General features: G+C 34.5%; 1 protein-coding gene across 3 annotated transcripts in view; it reads right to left on the bottom strand.

The window, feature by feature from the left end:
- Positions 1-16090, bottom strand: part of LOC127704734 (U1 small nuclear ribonucleoprotein A-like) — a 1100970-nt gene that overhangs the window by 155257 nt on the left and 929623 nt on the right. The gene's annotated exons all lie outside the window — the stretch shown is intronic.

Raw genomic sequence — 16090 nt, 5'->3', positions numbered from 1 at the left:
AAAGTTAATATGACCAAAATTGTCAATTGACCCCTTAAGGAGTTATTACCCTTTAAAGACAATTTTACACAATTTGTTCATCAAGTTTGCTAACATCTAAAAATCTTCCCTCTGAAATACAGGTGAGCGATTCAGGCTTTTGAGAGCCTCTTGTTTAAGAAGGTTCAATACCACAAAAGGAAGGTTGGGATTGATTTTGGGGATGATGGTCCCAACTGTTTAGGAAATAGGGGCCAAAAAAAGGGGCCCAAAACAAGCATTTTTCTAGTTTCAGGATAATAACTTGTGTATAAGTATTTCGATTGCTCTGAAATTGTACCACAATGTTTAATACTACAAGTAGAAGGTTGGGATTCATTTTAGGGGTTATGGGGCCAACAGTTTAGGAATTAAGGGCCAAAAAGGGGCCACAAACAAGCATTTTTCTAGTTTCCAGAAAATAACTTGTGTGTAAGTGTATGGATCTCTCTGACATTGTACCACAAGGTTCCATATAACAAAGGGAAGGCTGGGATTGAGTTTGGGGTTAATTGCCCCAAACATGTAAGAATTAGGGGCCAAAAAAGGGCCAAAAACAAGCATTTTTCTAGTTTCCAGACAATAACTTGTGTGTAAATTTATGGATCCCTCTGAAATTGTACTACAAGGTTCCATACTACAAAGGAAAGGCTGTGATTGAGTTTTGGGGTTATTGCTCCAAGGGGGTTTCAAAAAGTGGGGGGGGGGGGATTTTTTTCCCAATTTTTTTTAAAGGATTCATATTTTTTTTTCAAGATTTTCAAAATTTCGAATTTTTGAAAAGTTTCAAGAAGAAATCTTCAATTGCACAGTATTGAGCAATGGATTTATAAGATCTTTGACCACATTTGTTTTGTGTCAAAAACCTATATTATGTCACAAATTTGATTACAATCCAAATTCAGACAGTATCAAGCTTGAATATTGTGTCCAAATTTGCCCCAACTGTTCAGGGTTCGACCTCTGTGGTCGTATCAGGCTGAGCTCAGCGAAGCATTTTATTGCTCATTGTTGAAGGCTGTACCTAGTCCTATAATTGCTTGTTATAGGGTGTTTTTGCTCATTGTTGAAGGCTGTACCTAGACCTATAATTGCTTGTTATAGGGTATGTTTTTGCTCATTGTTGAAGGCTGTACCTAGACCTATAATTGCTTACATCTACATCATTGGGTAATGGTGGATAGTTGCTTAAATCTGTGTAATTTGGACTCTGCTGGATAGTTTTCTCAATGGCAATCATACCACAATTCTTTATTTTATATCATACACCTTATTAGAGGGTAATTTCGTGCATTGAAAATATAATGACTCTCCTAGATATGCAAAAGTAATTGATAAAAATTTAGAAAAAAAACTATTATTTAAAGGGTTATGAAGTAGTTTATGAAAAAAGATTATAAAATTGAAGCAGACATTAAAAAATATTTAGTTTCTAGAATATCAAAAAATATATATATATTTTAATATAATCAAAGTAACAATATGCCTTTTCAAAATGGCATGAAAAAATGGATATGAGCAAAGCTTGTCTGAATTTAAAAATGGTAGAATTGTAATGTTAAAATAATGTTTCCATAAAGATATCGATAGCATTAATGACAAAACTCATCACCATGTCTGGGTTTAATTGTGAGTAAAATATTTCTTGAACAATATCAATTGTTCCCAAAATTTGAAATGGAATTTTTTATTGAATATTCCTTTGTTTATTTACATGAATTTCAATAAAAGTTTTATGTCATATTATGTTGATATTGAATCCAGAGCCAAGTTTAAAAATCATATTTTTTTCGTTTAAATTGTATTACATTTTGTCATTTCAAGGCCTTTTAATGCTTACTATATGCATTATGGGTTTTGCTCATTGTTGAAGGCTGTTTGTAGACCTATGGTTGCTTACATCTACGCCATTTAGTACTGGTGGAAAGTTGCTTAAATCTGTGTAATTTGGACTCTGCTGGATAGTTTTCTCAATGGCAATCATACCACATCTCCTTATTTTATATCATACACCTTATAGCTATGATCAGCAGCTTTACAATGATAAGTTGCACCGTGTGTGCACTTGTCAGATTCTATGAAGTTTCCAATATGTTGAATGGACTTAAAATATTTCGTCATACATTTCTCTACTACTAATGAACAGCATGATTATTTATTTGGTCAGCAGCTCAACCGTGATGAGTTGCAATGTGTGATCACTATTTGGATCATTCAGACACCTAATTCTCTTGAAAATTTCTTACGACTTTGCAATTTTCAAAAATGGTATTTTTGGCAATAAAAAAGTCAAATTGGTTTTATTTTAAATGCTCAAAATTGAAAAATTATCACTGCTGTTTCATTTCGAGAGTTAATTACATGCCCAAAAATGGTGTAAATTCCATTACCAGATTTATATAATTACCAGGTTCATTTTGTCTCACCTGGGACGAAAGTCGCAGTATGCGAGACATAGGGATAACTATCCGCCAGCGGCAGTGGCGGCGATGTAAACTATTTGTAAAAAGCTTTATATTTGAGAAGGTTGAAGAGTTACGAAGTTTGCGTCTGTCATATGTCCATTGTCCTTGACCTCATTTTTGTGGTTCAGCGCCTGCTTGAAAAATATAGTTTTTGGGTAAAATATTGCATGAAATGCAATCAAAACCCTATGGTACTGACTTGATATTTAAATCTTCCAAGGTTAATCACTACCTTTGGTAGTTTAAACAAAATAGTGCAGTGAAGTGATAACTCTCTAGATCCTATCCAGTCAATGTCACACAATTTATTAATGATATGAAATAATTAGATATTCAAGTTACAATATGATGTATATTTGAATTACCATACTTGTCAAGAAAACTTTTCTTTATTGAAAATTACATAAGTAATTCATGGTGTATGAATCTGTTATAAGAATTGGACCAACTACAGGCCAAAGACGAATAGTTCCTTTTAATTAGAATGTATTTTTTCTTAATTTTTTTTCTTTCCCTTCCTCACTCATTTCTTAGATTTTTTTGGATGGAAATGAAAGAAGACAGGTGAAATAAACTTTTGGATGTTGTATTTTAACTGATTTTGATATGGAAAGAGTGATTAGGCCAGGTGCAAAAAGGTGATATTTACAGTTTTCGGAACATCTCTTGACTTGTCCATAGGGGTATGGATGTGTATTGGCTAAATTTGTAAGATGCTGGGGAGCGATATTTCTGAATGTTTGATATATGTTTGGACTAGTACTGTACTTTACACACACAAAATATTTGACAAAAAGAATCGGTACATTTTTTTTAATGAAACAAAACGTTATAAAGAACTAATAGAGAATTTAATTGTGGACTGTGGCCTACAAATGTCCAAACATGAACTAAGGAAGATAACTCCAACCCAAATTTATAATTTGCCTATCTAATCACAATTCAATGTCACAAGTTATTTTGAATTCAAAAAATTGCAAAATGAACAATCTTTGCCCTTCAGTGGTTACAAGCGCTTTGATTTTGTTATGTGAATTTTTCACTTATTATGAGTAATTGGATAACTTTATTTTGTATATGGGTTCCTTGCAACGTCTACATGTCTGTCTAGCAGGTATCATCTGACCTTGACCTCATTTTCAGGGTTCATTGGTCAATGTTAAGTTTTTGTGTTTTGGTCTTTCAAATACTTTTAGCAATAGGTCAGCTTTATTTGGTGTATGGAATAATTGTGAGGTGTACATGTATGTCTGGCTGGTATCATCTGCCCTTTACCTAATTTGCATGGTTCATTGGTCAATATTATGTTTTTATACGACCAATTTTGCGGTTGTATAATGTTATGACGTTGTCATCGTCGCCGTCGTAGTCCGAAGACAATTTGGTTTCCAGACAATAACTTGAGTAAAAGTGTATGGATCTCCATGAAATTGTACCACAGGGTTCTATACCACAGAAGGAAGTTTGGGATTGATTTTGGGGATAATTGTTCTTACTGTTTAGGAATTAGGGGCCAAAAAAACTAGAATTTCTGGTTTCCGGACAATAACTTGAGTATTAGTTTATGGATCTCTATGAAATTGTACCACAAGGTTCCATACCTAAAAGTGAACGTTGGGATTGATTTTGGGATGTTATGGCCCTAACCTTTTAAGAAAAAGGGGCCAAAAACAATACTTTTCTAATACTTTGTATACATTGATTATTTCTTGACCGATTTCAATGAAGTTAAATTCAAAGTCTTGAATTCTTGGGGTTCTTTATTATGCTGAATCTAACCATGTATTTTGGATTTTAATTGGTCAACATTAAGGTCCAAAGGGTCCAAAATTAAACTTTGTTTGATTTCATAAAAAATGAATTATTGGGGTTCATTAAATTTGATATGCCAAATCTAAACGAGCATTTAGATTTTATATTTGGGCCCGATTTCAAATTGGTCCACATTATGGTCCAAAGGATCCAAAATTAAACTTTGTTTGATATTAACAAAAATTGAATTCTTGGGGTTCTTTGATTTGCTGAATCGAACCGTGTATTTAGATTTTGGATATTGGACCATAAAAGGTAAACAGTCTAATTTCATTTTTTTCAGTTTTTTGACCACATTCATTCTGTGTCAGAAACCTATGCTGTGTCAAATATTTAATCACAATCCAAATTCAGAGCTGTATCAAGCTTAAATGTAGTGTCAATACTTTCCCCAACTGTCAGGGTTCGACCTCTGCGGTCGAATCAAGCTGCGCCCAGCGGAGAATTTATTGTGGTTTGGTCTGTTTTTTAAATTACCATAAGCAACAGGTCTTCGGAGGCTATCTCGATGGTTTATTAGATGACGTTTAGACAAAAAAAACACACGAAATGCTGATGCATATTATCGAGTCCATGCATTGTTAATTGTTATTTTAGACAGTTTGTAATTTGGATATATGTTTTAATATGTTATAAATCTAATGTGAGAATTTGAGTCAAATCAGTGAACATGAATTTGACAGCTAATGCCCCTTTAAGGGGGAAATTATCGGGTTCATTAAAAACAGTAACTTTGTTTCCTAATGAAAATATAAACTTTCCAAATTATCTTTGAAACCGTGAATACAAACAAAAATTTAAAAAATAAAAATATCATCTAGGGGAGTTTTAAAAAAAATTAGAAACTCCCTGGCACTTAAACCATTCACCTGGATTTATTTTCTCCTAATAGCACACAGGCTTTTCATCAAAACAAATGTTATATAACATATAAAAAACATATCTTCTCAACTGGTTCAGCAGCTCATGAGAAGTAGGTCTTGAAAAACTGGGGGACCAATTAAACACTTCTTGACCTCTTGGCCAAATATTGGACTTTTCATCGGGACCAAAGTAAGAACCACTGTAAAGTACCTGCTTTTGGACATTTCTGCATTGTTCGTTTTCATTTCACATCATCTGTTTTTGAATAAAAGTAAAATGTTATATAGCATAGAGTTTCAATAGAAACTTTGACCTCAGCTTCTGTAAAATATGTTTTTGATTTTTAATTTCCTATCGGCTCCAAAGTTAAACTACTTGTCAAGGACCATCATGGTAATAGGAACATATGTATCAAGATATGTCAAAAGCTCAAATAGCCTTAAGCCAGGTGATCTAGACTATCTCAAGTTGAAGAAAGAAAGGCTTTGGTCAAAAGAACAAAGGAAAATATATCAAATTTTATTTTTGTTCCGTTTGTTTTCTCTGTCCATGTGTCTGTGTTCCCATCAGTGAGTATGTCAATGCAAATTACATAGGAATCAATAAAACCTGACAGTACAAAGTGCGTCTGCTGGACAAAGGCAACTTGAGAAAAAATACCTAGAGCCTATCACATGGACGATTTCAGATATAATGAAAGAAACCGGTTATATTTTATATGATCCTATATTAAAACATATTCCGATATGTTGTTTTGGTTCTTATTGATTTTCTATAACCATGCAGAGATATATAGTACAATATGTCTCTGCTTTAACTGTGTTATAGTAGTCTCAGGTTCTTAATATAAGAAAATGAGACTTTAATAAACACAAGAGTGCACACGCTGAAATGTCTCGCCTTCTTTACTAATCATTGATATTATGTTGATAGTCCTAAATATAAAGCTTTATTACAACTGTCACATAAACTTAACATTAACCAAGTAAACTAAACATTGACCAATGAACCATGAAAATGAGGTCAAGGTCAGATGAACCATGCTAGGCAGGCATGTACAGCTAACAATTCTTCCATACAACAAATATAGTTGACCTATTGCTTATAGTTTAAGAAAAACAGACGAAAACACAAAAACTTAACACTGAGCAATGAACCTTGAAAATGAGGTCAAGGTCAAATAAAACCTGCGTGACTGACATATAGATCATAAAATATTTCCATACACCAAATATAGTTGAACTATTGCATATAGTATTAGAAAAAAAGACTAAAACTAAAAAACTTAACTTTGACCACTGAACCATGAAAATGAGGTCAAGGTAAGATGACACCTGCCAGCTAGACATGTACACCTTACAATCATTCCATACACCAAATATAGCTGACCTATTGCAAGCAGTATTAGAAAAAAAGACCAAAACTCAAAAACTTAACTTTGACCACTGAACCATGAAAATGAGGTCAAGGTCAGATGACACCTGCCAGCTAGACATGTACACCTTACAATCATTCCATACACCAAATATAGTAGACCTATTGCATACAGTATAAGAAAAACAGACCAAAACACAAAAACTTAACTATAACCACTGAACCATGAAAATGAGGTCAAGGTCAGATGACACCTGCCAGTTGGACATGTACACCTTACAGTCCTTCCATACACCGAATATACTAGACCTATTGCTTATAGTATCTGAGATATGGACTTGACCACGAAAACTTAACCTTGTTCACTGATCCATGAAATGAGGTCGAGGTCAAGTGAAAACTGTCTGACGGGCATGAGGACCTTGCAAGGTACGCACATACCAAATATAGTTATCCTATTACTTATAATAAGAGAGAATTTAACATTACAAAAAATCTGAACTTTTTTTTCAAGTAGTCACTGAACCATGAAAATGAGGTCAAGGACATTGGACATGTGACTGACGGAAACTTCGTAACATGAGGCATCCATATACAAAGTATGAAGCATCCAGGTCTTCCATCTTCTAAAATATAAAGCTTTTAAGAAGTTAGCTAACGCCGCCGCCGCCGCCGCCGCCGCCGTAGCCGCCGCCGCCGCCGCCGCCGGATCGCTATCCCTATGTCGAGCTTTCTGCGACAAAAGTCGCAGGCTCGACAAAAAACCAATTGAATGGGTATCCCCTTTCCTTGATTTTTTTCTAATTTCATCTTTTATTATTTCCTTTCATTCTTATATACTTGCTGTATATATTTTTGGTTCTAATAAAAATTACTCTTTTTCTTGCGCTTACCGGAAGCGTTGAGTATTGGTCAAGATTGACAGTTCAACAATAAATGTCCCAGTGTAGATATAGATATAGATAATAAATAAATCGAGAATTAGTTGATACACACAAAGGTTTTTTTTTTTTTTTTTATTAAAGACGACTATTTGATATTCGGAGGGGGTGCGGTGGTACTTTAACTTGAATCCCTGCTTTAAACTCGATGTTTCAGGAACTCTACTTGGCATAAGTCGGCATTGATTTGCCTTGCCCTGTATTGAGTTTTATATAAAAACGCAAAACTTTAATCTTGTTTTAATATGTTATTTTGATCAGTTTTATTGTGTTATATCTATGTATGAATGAAATGATATGATAAGTATTCTAAGCGGTTTTGTCACGAAGTTTATAAAAAGAAGATATGAGGTAATGAGACAATTACCCAACACAAATAACAAAAATATATATCTAGTCTTTTTAAGTCTCCCAAACGAAGTTTGGGAAGACTTATTGTTTTTGCTCAGTTATTATTATTATTATTATTATTCTTCTTCTTCTTCTTCTTCTTCTTCTTCTTCTTCCGCCGCTTTTAAATTTGAACTTGTCCGCACCCGTTCTCCAAAACCGCTTGTCAGATTAACTTAGGGTTTCACAATATGTTAGACTAACATGTCTAGTGGTGCAATCAGGGTTTTGTTTGTGCAATGGGGTTTATAAAGGGGTACTTTGAGGGGCAAAAAGAAAAGAGGGTTTTACTATAGAACCCTATGGGATTTTATTTTTTAAAATTTTCAAATGATTATAAATTGAAAACCGTTTGTGATAGACACAATCTTTTTAATTGAAAATGTTCTAAATGATAAAGCCCACTAAATGAAATACAGGGTTAGTCCCCAGGGGTCACCCCCACCCCCTGCCATTTAAGAAAGTTCTAATACCTTGTAAGTGGTCAAGATCCCCACCCCTAAACCATATATATTCTGGTTTGTCATGCTAAGATGGTTTGAATGATATACAGGGTTAGGCCCCAGGGGTCATCCCGACCCCCTGCCATTTGAGAAAGTTCTAATATCTTGTAAATGGTCGAGATCCCCACCCCTAAATCATATATATTCTGGTTTGTCATGATAAAGCACATCAAATGTAATACAGGGTTAGTCCCCAGGGGTCACCCCCACCCCCTGCCATTTAAGAAAGTTCTAATATCTTCTAAGTGGTCAAGATCCCCACCCCTAAACCATATATATTCTGGTTTGTCATGCTAAGATGGTTTGAATGATGTACAGGGTTAGTCCCCAGGGGTCATCCCGACCCCCTGCCATTTGAGAAAGTTCAAATATCTTGTAAATGGTCGAGATCCCCACCCCTTAACCATATATATTCTGGTTTGTCATGCTAAGATGGTTTGAATGAAATACAGGGTTAGTCCCCAGGGGTCACCCCACCCCCTGCCATTTAAGAAAGTTCTAATACCTTGTAAGTGGTCAAGATCCCCACCCCTAAACCATATATATTCTGGTTTGTCATGCTGAGATGATTCGAATGATATACAGGGTTAGTCCCCAGGGGTCATCCCGACCCCCTGCCATTTGAGAAAGTTCTAATATCTTGTAAATGGTTGAGATCCCCACCCCTAAACCATATATATTCTGGTTTGTCATGATAAAGCACATCAAATGAAATACAGGGTTAGTCCCCAGGGGTCACCCCCACCCCCTGCCATTTAAGAAAGTTCTAATATCTTCTAAGTGGTCAAGATCCCCACCCATAAACCATATATATTCTGGTTTGTCATGCTAAGATGGTTTGAATGATATACAGGGTTAGTCCCCAGGGGTCATCCCGACCCCCTGCCATTTGAGAAAGTTCTAATATCTTGTAAATGGTTGAGATCCCCACCCCTAAACCATATATATTCTGGTTTGTCATGATAAAGCACATCAAATGAAATACAGGGTTAGTCCCCAGGGGTCATCCCGACCCCCTGCCATTTGAGAAAGTTCTAATATCTTGTAAATGGTCAAGATCCCCACCCCTAAACCATATATATTCCTATTTGTCATGTCTCGAACATTTGAATGACGTATACGGTCAGTCCCCAGGGGTTCCCCCCACCCCCAATGTTCTTATATCTTGTAAATGGTTGAGATCCCCACCCCTAAACCATATATATTCCTGTTCCTCATGTAATGAACATTTGAATGACGTATAGGGCCAGTCCCCAGGGGTTCCTCCCCACCCCCAATGTTCTAGTATCTTGTAAATGGTCGAGATCCCCACCCCTAAACCATATATATTCTGGTTTGTCATGCCAAGATGATTTGAATGATATACAAGGTTAGTCCCCAGGCATCACTAATGCATATAACTTTACTGGACCAAACCAATTTTCACTGGATGTGGCCCAATGTCAGGCGACCCTGGGAATTACGAATTATGGGAGCTTCGTTTGGGAGACTTCGTAACAGCATCCTGTTACAATCATTTCTTGTTTTAGAGGTCAACCTACTGTCTTCTTTAATACATGCATGTGTCTAAACAATATGTCAAGCCAGGCATGTTTATGGGGCGTATAAATAGGCAACGGGTCCGCGTACCGCCTAGGTCCCAAACGTATACAAGGCACACCCGAGTAGGGGACACAGGGAGGGTTGGTTTAGATCCCAACCTCACCCATTTTAATCTCAATCAATATAGTAACAAAATATACATGATCGTACATGAAAGAACACACATTTTAAAAAATCAATACAAGAAAAGTACTTTACATAACCAACAAAAAACACAAGTAAAAAGAAAACGATAAACCATATCTTATATCCGTGACAGATTGCTTGCAGTTACTGAAAACAAGCTCACATTACTTAATTTTGATCTCATCTGGCCCATGTGTGCTTTTGCCATAGTTTTGCGTTTGTTCGTCGTTAAAATTTCAAAGATTTTCTCTCTGATCTACCAAACCAATTTCAACCAAAGTTGGTGTGAATGATCTAGTGGTGAAATGAATAAAATTACACGAAAATTTTCATTAAAAATCACTGGCCTAAATTGCGTATAAACACAATGGAAATTATATGGGTTTATGGTTATCTTTAAGAATTATGATTTATATTACCCTAACCACCACTGAACATGGCTGTCACAGTAACAACACGGATGTACAAGTATGTTATTTTAATATAGTTTACAATTAATAAATTCCATGATTTAAAAGACATTTCCTAGACTAAATTTTAGCTTTAAAAATGTGAAAAATTGTGAAAATATGATAACAGAACGGGAATAGCCAGAATATTTGGTAACAGGTCATTCGGCTCCAAAACTCCGGCGAATTCTTTGAATTAATGTTTTAATGGTCTCGGGTGAATTTAAAGGGACATTTAGCTGTCAAAATCATGTTCACCGATTTGACCCAAAGTCTCACATTTTATTTATAACATACTAAAACGAATATCCAAATTACAAAAAGTCCAAAAGAAATAATTAAAACTGCATGGGCTCGCTATAATGTGTCAACATTTCGTACTTATTTTAGACCAGACGCCGTCTAATTATCTATCGAGATGACCTCCGAAGACTCCCCACGATCATATAACCCGATATAAACATAGATATAAAAAAAATAGACAGCGAGCACGTGCAATCGGATTTTTCTAGGTCTGCTTTATTTCGTGTTGTAGGTTAAAAACAAATGTAAATCATCGTTTTACCTGTATAAGAATGATTTTTTTGTGAAATGGATCAGTCAACGAAATGGTAATTTCTAGTGTCTCCCTTGTTTCACTTTTCAATGTTAATTGACATTCTTTTTTCTTTTAAATGAATGAGACACATGATGAACACATGCGCAACCATCTCCTCTAAAGGTTAAATTAACAGGTAACATTAATACGGATTCAAATGAGTTCAATTATTGGATTGCAAGCCAATAATACATCAGTGATTTTTTGTTTTAGCTTATTTTGACGAAATTGGACCAAACTGACTGCTAATGGCGAAATATAATTTCTTTATTCTGCTTTTATAAATGTTTGAAATAACAAAAAATGTCGAAATCGTAGCTAGTGCCCTTTTACACTTAAATGCGGCCAAGCTTAGCGAAAGGTAGTGCGACGTAATCAGTCAAACAAACTTTATTAGATTGACTCGTAAAGGAACGGTCGTTTTCATTGGTCAATTCAAACCTTCGACCTCACACCTGCGAAAATAGAACACGCGTACTATAAGTTGAATGGACTGATCAGTATTCACGTAACCTGTCAAGGTTGTTATAACCTTCCATCGTCGTATTCACGTACATGATTGTGTTCTTGATTATCCCATAACAAGTCTAGCTTTTATATACATGTGCATGTAAAATTCATTGAATTCATAATTTTGTGCAATAGTAAAATTTTAAACTTTAAAATCTTAACAGGTTTCACATCGAAATGTTTAATTCAACTGTCTCCTCTCAGTTGGTTCTGGATTAAGAAATCTACCATTTCATTTTGATGGGAGTGGGATGGGAGTGGGAGGGGGGGGGGCTTGGATGAAACATTTTGTTCTTTTTTTTTTTAGTTGTAATCTCTGTCCTGCCTTTTTATTTTTAAGTCTATTTGGTCCTGCCTTTTTTTTATTAGTTAGTCCGGTTTTTTTTACATGAATCGTCATCCGGCCTTTTTTGCCAAGTTGCTCATCCTGCCTTTTCATATCTTTCGCAAGTTTTAGGTATTCGACTAAGAATAGTGTGATTTTTTTCTGATTCATTTTACTTAATTTTGAGAAAAAATCCCGAAATTTTAAGTAAATTCAGAACATGTAACCAACCATACTTTGTTTAGAGAAAAATGGAGATGGCAAACCATGGCACAGTGGAAGGAAATGTACTTTATAAACTCCAGCGATATACTTAATGAATTTTATAATTAACTGTTTTGCTATTCTCGGTTGAAAATTGAACGTAAATTATATATTGTAAATATTTAAATAGTTACATAGAAGACAACCAGTTTTTAAAGTCATATGAAACCTCAAATTTAAAAAAAATGATGCATATGTTTTTTTTTATAACTAAATGGATAGTTTTCACTATAAAACTTATGTACATATACTTTTTTCTGAAGAAAATTCTATGATTTGTCCACATTTAGATAAAGTTTACTTTTTTTAATTGCTTGCTTCCAGGAAGCAATTCGCCGACATATTTTCCGTATGCAAACTGACCTTAGCGTGACTCGTCTCGTAAAAATCCGGTGATCGCAATACGCAAGGATCTCGCATTGAAATAAACTATTATCTGATTGTACATGTTATACACGTGCTCAATATCCATGCTTCTTTGTTGATTGTTTACTATAAGGTGACAATCGGTAAACTTCGGCTTCAAAACACGACAAATAATTAGCCGCCATATTTTCACATAACAGACATATAGAAAAAAAATTGACGATTTTACGATATATTTGCGTAAAAAATGATAACATTGTGCACAGAAGACTAAGTTTATGATAAATACATGCATTGGTTCAATAACTGAATAAACATTATTTTTCACCAGTCACTCGTTTCAGCGTGTTTATTCATTAAATGTATTGATAAAAAGGTGGGTCCCTTCTTGTACATGCATTCAGTCATCCTTATTAATAATTTCTTAATATTTCGTTTATCAGTTTATCTAACATGTATGATTTTGTATTTCATTTTAAATACGCATGCATACTACACGTCACTTTGGCGGATAGTTCAACAATGTTATGCAAATCACTATTCTTACGGTATGAAATTAAAAGATAAGTTTTCAGCCAATTAAAATCGAAAACAGTACATTTATATTGTTCCTTATAATTAAACTACGATATTTCTCACAAGTATTTATTTATTTTTTTAGTTCCACACATACAAAAGAAAATCTTCGCCTATGTAACATTTCAATCCTTTTTACACCAACATATGCCTTCACTGAATTCATTTGAATTTCGTGGTGACCATGATAGTACATTGCATACTACGTCTTCATTAACGTGTACAAATGATACGATTATTGTTGTTTTGTTACTATATTTCGGGTACAATATTTGCTCCGTTTATGATACGTAATTTCTGAATGACCAAACGCTTATAGCTACTGTGTAACGTTCTGTATGTTCGTTTTATAGCATAAAAACACTAAAAGAGGATTAATGTGCAACCCATCATAAATTATTGTAATTATTGTAATGGATCAGTATTATGAGATCCTTATTTTAAGTAACTACGACATTGAAAGAAATTAAAAGTGGTTCCTTAGTCATCCGTATATAAGCGGCACATGCATTTTATTTTATCCTTATATTTTTCATAATGCGGTACAAGATAATTATGTTGCTGCAGTATAATATTTCGACACAACTATTTGAAATTCACAAAACATTTATTTAATTCTTTTGACCAAAGATTTGTAAACTATACATTGTCAAATCCTTGTTTTACGTTCGTAGTAACATAGTACATTCCATAGTCAGTCACCTGTGTCAATTCACGTGCACACTACGATTGTTGTTGTATTTGAATCTTTCGGCCAATGAAATGAGACGTTACAAGTTGTTTGTTTGTGATACGCCAATTGTTATCAATGAACTACCAAACGCTAAAGTTGACTGCATTTCAGTGTAAGATCCCTTCTGAAACGGTTGAAAAGTGCTGGTACATCATTTCAGATCGATATATTATATATGATCATATACATGAGAGGGGGACAAGGGGACCCGGGTAGTCTTCTCCCTTCTGCCACTCCTCTCCTCCCGTCTCCCACTAGTAGTAAATACTACACAGAAGTTCCTGAGAATAAATTATAAATTCTTCTACATTCAGGTATGTGCGTTCCACAGAGAGTCAAAATAGTAAACAATCATATCATAACCACAACTAAGCTTAAGGTCGCCTCTGAATATTTGCAGGTCCCTACTATGTATTGGCTACCGGTACCTACACAAAAACCTGTCAAATATTATTTCATCTCGGCCTCCTGTTAATTTCTTCAACTAATATTTTAGTGCTTTAACTGGCTTCCTTTCTACAATAAAGAACGTATCATTAACTTCTGAAATAACGCATATGCAATTAATGGTATTAATTATTTGCGAAATGTCAAACATTCTTTAGATGATTAAGACAAATTACATGCTATTGATGGTCCTTTCAATTAGGTTTACTTTTTTGTCTTTTCAACTCTCTAAACTACACTACCACACAATCTTTTTTAACACAATTTTTCCATTAAAATTAACTGGTTCTTTAAAAAATCTGATTGCAAATTTATTTGCTGCAACTCATATAAAGCTTTCATTTGTAATTAAAAAGGTAAATGTTTTAATTATACTTCCTGGAAGTGTGATGAGATGAGTAAAGCTGTAAAGTTCTCTTTGACAACATCTATGTACGTTTCCGGCAATACAGTTTTTCAACATGTTGTAGGTATTCCTATGGATACCAATTGCACCCCTTGAATAACAGACTTGTTCCTGTACTGTCAAGAATCACAGTTTATGGCCAAACGCAGTAAAAATCCGTATAGATTTAATTTATTTGATAAATTCAACAACATCAACTGTTACATTGATGATATTTTCATTAGATAATAAAGAATTCTCTTAATATACTGCAGAAATTTACTCAGTCATGACAAGGGAATTAAATTTGAATAAGATTATTATAAACAGCAATAACTGCCCTTTCAAAGATGTAGTTATTTCAGTTTCACGCAGAAAGCTATATGCTTATTTTTACCACTAAAAGGATAATTTTTCGTTTCCTATTGTTTATTTTCCTTTTTTTGGACAGTGATGTCCCTTTAGTCCAATCTTACGGTGTTTATATATCCCACCTCGTCCATTTGGCTATGCCAGTGTCTGTAATGACGTTATAGATTTCAATGAACGTAATCTATGTATCAGTGGTAAATTATTAAGTCAGTGGTTTCGTTACCACAAATTACTTATAACCTAAAATTTACCAAATTCTTTTATAGATACAAATATTTGGTTTGGTGATGTTGTTTTAAAGTTTGTAAATTTAGGTATGGTTAATGTAAGCAGAGACATATATACAAATAATAACCTTTCAGAATAAGTTTATTTTAATGGTGGATAAGCTTACATCAGAGACATATATACAAATGCGTATATATGTCTCTGATGTAAGCGCTTATCCACCATTAGAATTGTCTTGTACATTAAATCAGGCCGTTGTTTTTCTCCTTTGTTGGGGCCTTTTTTTAGCTCGCTATGCGGTATTGGTTTTGCTAATTGTTGAAGGCATTATAGGCAACAGTACAGCCTTCAACAATGAGAAAAACCCATACCGTATAGTCGGCTATAATTTTAAGGCCCCGACATGAAAAATATGAAACAGTTCAACTGAGAAAACTAACGGCCTATGATTTATAACAAAACAGTTTACGAAAAGCAATCATGACAGCAACCACCGAACTACAGGCTCCTGACTTGGGACAGGCACCTAAAGAATGTGGCGGAGTTTAACATATTTGTGAGCGGTCATGTTTGTGTGTGTGTTTATTTTTTTTGTCGCTTTAGATACATTTGAAAATATCTAGTTTTTTTTTTGTTTTTTTTTTGTTAATTTTTTCTTTAATCTCCTATCTCTCCTTTCTCCCCGTCTCCCTTCAACCTGAACCCTACCTGACCTCCCCCTCATATCATCATATGTAGGTTT

This window comes from Mytilus californianus, unplaced genomic scaffold (genome assembly GCF_021869535.1).
Source record: "Mytilus californianus isolate M0D057914Y unplaced genomic scaffold, xbMytCali1.0.p SCAF_6, whole genome shotgun sequence".
NCBI classification, from domain to species: domain Eukaryota; kingdom Metazoa; phylum Mollusca; class Bivalvia; order Mytilida; family Mytilidae; genus Mytilus; species Mytilus californianus.
The sequence above is the reverse complement of the archived record's forward strand: the minus strand, read 5'-3'. Positions and strand labels throughout refer to the sequence as shown.